Raw genomic sequence first — 6598 nt, 5'->3', positions numbered from 1 at the left:
GGCAGCGGGTGGCGCCGCGCGACGACCGCCGCGCTTTGCGGCTGCTCCAGCGCGGCCGGGCCGCAGCCCGCGGGACCACTGGAGACGCGCGGCCGCGAGGGCGCGCACGGGCGCGGGGAAGGAACCGGGCCCCATCCACCCTTCCGGGAGGCGGGGCTCCCGCCGCCGGCCCTGGCCCGCCTTGCCGTTGCCATGGCGACGCGTGGCCGGTCGCCCGGACACCGCCCCACCGCGCTTCTGTGACGTCATGGTCTCGCCACTTGACGTCACGGCCGGGCGGTGCCGCGGGGCGTGGTCAGCGCGGGGCAGGCCGACTTCCGGAGCGGGTGGCGGGAGTCGGCTGGGTGGGGCCGGGAGGGGCGAGGAGTTTAGGTCGACGGGCGAGCGGTTTGGCGGCGCTTTCTCCGCGTCCTAAGAAACAGTGACGTAAGCGAGGAGCCAAGGAGGGGGGTCACCCAAGGCACTGGTCCAGCTGGGCCTTCCGGCCGAGCACGGGCCCTGGCACGCAGCTGGCGCTCAACAAGTGTCGTCTGCAGAGTGCTGGCTCACGCACTGTCAGTCCACCCCGGACCGAGAGGAAGCTTGGGGAGGGGCGACTGGCAAGGGCCCCGCAGTGAGGCCCTGCTCCCCCCGGGACACGGCCTCCTCCGGCGGGGCATTTTTACCGTTGGAGGAGACTCACTCATCCTCGTCTTTATTAAGTGCCTGCCAGCGGCTCTGAAAATAGAATGGTGAGCTAGGCTCTTGGCATGGATTCCCAGCGAGTCCTAAGTCCTGAGCCGGGGGATGGACAGGACGGTGAATAAATGGACACGACGGTTTCAGATGGTGTTACAAGGTGGCTTGGGGCAGAGTGACCAAGGTCCAGGCCCTAAAGGCTAAGAGCTAGATGTGGCAGACGGGAAGAAGATTTCCATGGTCTCAGCAGCGAAAAACGGGGGAGGAGAATTAAACTGGAGGGGGGCGGCGGAATGACAACGGTTTAGGGCTTGTCCTGCCCCAGTCCTCCTCCTTCAGCGCCACTTACAATGTCACCTCCTCTGGGAAGCCCAGGCCACGTTCCCCTGTTGTCCTTTCTCACTGCATCCTCAGTGTCTCCAACCTGAGCCTTACCTTTGTTTGTTTCAAATCAAAGGCTTCCACCAGCCGTGCAAGAACAGGGACTGAATCTGTTTTGCTCACTGCTGTGCCTGTATACAGTAGGCACCTACTCTTGACGTTCAAAAAAAATCTGCCCTCAGGTGCTCAACTCCCAGGGGAGCAGGAGGCATGGTGGCTTCTCCTCCAGATGTATTTGAGCCTTAAACCTGAGCTCCAGCCTTGCCCCTGTAAAAGGCAGGGGGGCTTGTGCAAAGGAAAGAATGCAGAAAGGCCACAGGACTGGGGTTGTGCCAGCCAAAGGCTCTGTGACTATGAATAGGTCACTAACCCCCTCTGGTCCTCTGCATCTTCGTTTGTAAGTTGTAACTAACGATAGCCCCCTCGGGTACATCATGAGAATCCATGAATTAGTGAATAAAGAACTGCCAGCATAGGACCTTCTGCCTCAAATGGACATATTTCTCTTTAATCACTTGGGATCTTTGAAAAAGCAAACAGCCTTTCATGCTCCCTCTTTTTTAACCCACTTCAAAGGTGCTCCACATGTTCCTGCTTCCTTTTTGGCTTTGATCATGGGGACACCATTTGGGGAAGCTGGGGTGGGAAACAGCCCATTTGCGGCTCTCAATAAAATAATAAGAACATTGCAAAGAGGATGAGCTAGTCTCCACATTGCCCCCTCCTGCCACCCCTACCCATCCACCAGGGAAAGTCAAACAACATCCCCAGCCTCCCAATAAATCCCAAACAGCTGTAGATTTCGGGGAAGAGACAAACAGGAAGCACCCCCTTCTGTTCCTTTACCCTTGTAAGAGGCAGGTGCATGGAGAGACCCCAGGACAGAATCAGGGCTGCGTCCTGGTGTCCAGCACCAGCCCACGGACACAAGCGGGTGCCCCGGTTAGCTTTTGTTGAATTGAATGGAATTAGCCCTCCCTGCAGCCAGGCCTCTGCCCCAGTGGGGCAGGTACTTGGACACGTACATTTCCATTTTCGAGCTGTGGAAACTGAGGATTACAGAGGCCAAGTGACGTGCCCAGTGTCTCCCAGCTTCAAACCTCCAGTGCTGCTGCCTTCCACCAGTGGGTAGAGGGTGGGCCCAGCACCACCACCCCCCTCAATCCCAGTGGCTGCAGGCGAGGCCTGGCACCATAAGCTCACCAGTGATTGGGACAAATCAAATTTCTCTCTTTGGTCATTGTGAGCTATGGAGGGAAAACTGAGGCCAGAAGACACATACAGGGCAGTGAGGGGCAGCCATGAAGAAATCAAGGCCTTGAGGATGCAGAAGCTCCCTGGGGCGAACTGTTCACCCCAGGGGCCTCCCCATCCTCTGAGAACAGCCCCCAGCAACCAGGTCTGTACCATGTGACTTCCCAGCCATCTCTGATTGGCCCAGCATGAGCCAATCAGATCCTCCTCTAGGACTGCTCAGCGGATGGAGACTAAGGTACATGGCTTGTGTGAGATGTGACCCAGATGGTGGCCTTCTGCCATTGTGTGGTTTCTCTGGCATCCACCACCCCCCATTGTTGAGACACAGTGTAGGGTGACCAAGCACCACCCCAATATACCCGGGTCTCCTGGGACCCGAACCTTTCATTGCTAAAATCCCGAAAATCCCACCAAACCAGGAAGGCTTAGTCACCTGAGCATGGGGCATATAATGTCCTACCTGTCCCCAGGGAGCCCCCACGAGGAGCTCCTTCACCCCACTCCTGGGGGCCAAGGCCTGGGCAAGGTAGAGGGTTGGATAGCATCCGCCCAAATTCACATCCACCTGGAACCTCAGAATGTGTCCCTTCTTGGAAATAGGGTGTTTGCTGATGTAATTAGTTAAGATGAGGTCATGCTGAATTAGGGTGGCCCTAAATCCAATGCCTTGCATCCTTATAAGAAGAGGGACACATAGAGAAAACAGCCACATGAAAACGGAGGCAGAGACTGGAGGGATATGTCCACAAACCAAGGATACCTGAAGCCCCTAGAAGCTGGAAGAGGCAGGAAGGACCCTCAGAGGATAAATAGCTGATTTGAGCCACCCAGTTTGTGGTACTTTGTTACGGCCACCCCAGGAAACGCATACAGATGTGCACCCAGATTTAGCCACTGTAATGAATTGTGGTCCCCAAAAGGTACATTGAAGTCCTGAGCCCTGGGACCTGGGATGCAACCTTATTTGGAAATTGGGTCTTTGCAGTCGTGATCAAGTTAAGATGAGATCGCACTGGTTTAGGGCGGCCCTGATGCAATGGCTGGTGTCCTTGTAAGAAGAGGGACGTTTGGACACAGACACACAGGGAGAGGCCACATAACCACAGAGGCAGAGATTGGAGTGATGTGTCTACAAGCCAAGGAATGACAAGGATTTCTGGAGCCACTAGAAGCCGGGAAAGACATGGAAAAGATTCTCCCTGGTGGCTTCAGAAGGAACCAGCCCAGCTGACCCCTGATTTCAGACTTCCAGCCTCTAGAAACAGAAGGGAATAAATTTCTCCTCTTTTTTTTTTTTTTTTTTTAGGCCGCGCCACATGACTTGCAGGATCTTAGTTCCCCAACCAGGGATCAAACCCAGGCCCCCAGCAGTGGAAGCGCAGAGTCCTAACCACTGGACCGCCAGGGAATTCCCACATTTCTGCTCTTTTAAAAAAAAAAGATTTATTTATGTGGTTGCACTGGGTCTTAGTTGTGGCAGGCAGGCTCCTTAGTTGCAGCACACGGGCTCAGTTGCTCCATGGCACGTGGGATCTTCGCAGACCAGGGATCAAACCCATGTCCCCTGCATTGGCAGGCAGATTCTTTATCCACTGTGCCACCAGGGAAGTCCAGGTCTGCTCTTTTAAACCACGCTGTTTGTGGAGACTAAAACAGCCACTGAACAGTCCTGTTCGGGATTTGGAGCCTGGAGCCAGCTCACACCAGCTCACTCCAGGGACGAGGCCGTGGTCCTACCCTCTCACCACGCAGGATGCTTTAGAAGATGATGTTCTATTAGCATCTCTTGGTCCTCACAGCCACCTTCGCTCCTGGTCCGGGGTCTGATTCAGGGTCCCCAGCCACCCACCAATTCCTTGGGCATCTGCTAAGTTCCTATAAATCAATTTACTCTGAAAAATCAATTCCAGTGAATTCCTGGGCCGTCTCGAGACAGCCGGAGTTGGTTTCTGATGCTTGAGGCGAGATGCCCGGCTTACCCGATGGGTGAACAGAAGTCACGAGGCAGTGGGGAGACATTCTGGGTTGTGGGTGAAGGACCTGGTTGGTGACGGCTGGGGTCACAGGAGCAGAGATGAAGACTGGCCAGGCGACAGGACAACCCGTCTGTGTGTGTGTCTGGGGACGGCTGTAACAAAGCATCCAGACTGGGTGGCTTCAACAACAGAGATTTATTCTCTCCTGGTTCTGGAGACCGGAAGTCCAAGGTTGAGGTGTCCCTCTGAAGGGGAGAGGGGAGGCCCTTCTCTGAGCTTCTGGTGGTTCCTTGGCTGTGGCGGCATCACTTCAACCACCCCCGGTGTTCTCTCTGCCTGCGTGTCCAAACTCCCCCTTGGATAAGGACACCAGCCATACTGCATTTGGACCACCCCATTCCACTACAGTCTCATTTTAACTAATTCCACATGCAATGACCCTATTTCCAAATATGCTCCCAGTGAGGTCCTAGGGTTTAGGACTTCAACATACAAATTTGCCGGGGCGGGGGGGTGACGGGGAGAAACAATTCAATGCATAACAAGACACAAACACATTCCCCACAAAAACACACACACACGGACGTGCACACACACAGACGCAGGCACACAGACCAGCACTCTCCACCTGAGGGCAGAGTCAAGGCCCCCCCGGCCCCCAGCCCAAGTGTGTGAGCTGGAGGATGAACGCCCCTAGCACCCCCGCCCCCGTGGGCAGACAACCTGAGGCAGGGTCCTCGAGGGACTGAGCCCTCCTGACTGCCCACGGCTGTGACCCGCTCATTTATGACTTCCGCCTCCCGGGTAAACCTTTCACCCTCAATCTGTGTCTCGGATCCAAAACATCCTGCTGCAAAGGAGCCGACGGGAGAATCCAGCTCCTCCTCTCTGAAGCCACAAGTCAGAGATTCGAAAAATGAAGGCAATGTCACTCATCCTTTTATTTTTATTTTTATTTTTGGAAAATGTGGTTTTTAATGCAGGCATAGAAAACAAACTTATGGTTACCAAAGGGGGAAGGGGGGGGATAAATTAGGAATTTGGGATTAACATATACACACTACAGTATATAAAATAAACAACAAGGACCTACTGTATAGCACAGGGAACTATATTCAACACCTTTTAATAACCTATAATGGAACACACCACTGTAAAGCAATTACACTCCAATAAAGATGTTAAAAAAAAAAACAAACCTATAATGGAAAAGAATCTGAAAAAGAATAGATATATATGTATGTATACCTGTATCACTTTGCTATATACCTGAAACTAACATAACATTGTAAATCAACTATACTTAAAAAAAAAAAAGTTCAAATGTAATGAGTTTATTTTTTAAATGACATTAACAAATGTTTCAAAATTTTCTGTCTTCAATCCTAATATAGTAAATAACAGTACTGAGCTGGGAGAGGCAGGAAGGGTCCCCCCAAAGGTCTCAGAGGGAGCAGGGCCCTGTGACACCTCAGCCTTGCGCTCAGGCCTCCAGAACGTGGGCGTCAATTCCTGCCGTGTTAAGCCACCCAGTCTGTGGTCGTCTGTTACGTGGACCTTGCCACCTGCCCCCTGGCCCCTGGGTCTTTGTTGATGAAGGCACAGCATCTAAACCCAGATTCCCCGCCCCCCAGCTGATGAGCTTTCTTTGAGAGAGTAGGTTCGGAGTAAACTCGACGAATCAAATGTAATCTTGATCAATCATTCATTTTCTCCATAGCAAAGTTAAATCGCTTCCACTTACCTTTTTTTTTTTTTTTTTTTGGCCACACCGTGCAGCATGTGGGATCTAGTTCCCTGACCAGGGGTCAAACCTGGGCCCCCGTATTGGGAGCGCAGAGTCTCAACCACTAGACGCCCAGGCAAGTCCCCTTCTAAAAACTTTCTGGTGTTTTTTGTTTCACGTTCTTACTCCTGGAAGTGACTTCCATCAGCATCGATGCTTTGGGATGAAACTGAGGGTACCTGATCCCTCAATCACATTAAAAAAAAACCCAAAAAACCTTCATCAAGTTTTCTAGTTCAGTTGCTGCTCTTGACTTCCACTGAGAACAGATTTGCCAGGTCAAATCTTGCAGCTAAAGCAGGGATCTCACCCCGGTGGTCCTGCCCCCAGGGGACCCCGAGCTAGAGGACGGCTGGCGAGAAGCTGTCAGCTATCAACTACTCACCATTGGCAGGACTCGCCTGGTCCGCCGGCCTCCTGTCACCAGAAGTGACCTGTCCCTGCTCCTGACCAAGGTCAGCCCGTCTCCTCGGATCCCACTAAGGATGCTCTCAGCCCAGCCTCCCCTGCAGGAAGGCTC

The sequence above is a fragment of the Eschrichtius robustus genome, chromosome 2 (assembly GCF_028021215.1).
Source record: "Eschrichtius robustus isolate mEscRob2 chromosome 2, mEscRob2.pri, whole genome shotgun sequence".
NCBI classification, from domain to species: Eukaryota; Metazoa; Chordata; class Mammalia; order Artiodactyla; family Eschrichtiidae; genus Eschrichtius; species Eschrichtius robustus.
The sequence above is the reverse complement of the archived record's forward strand: the minus strand, read 5'-3'. Positions refer to the sequence as shown.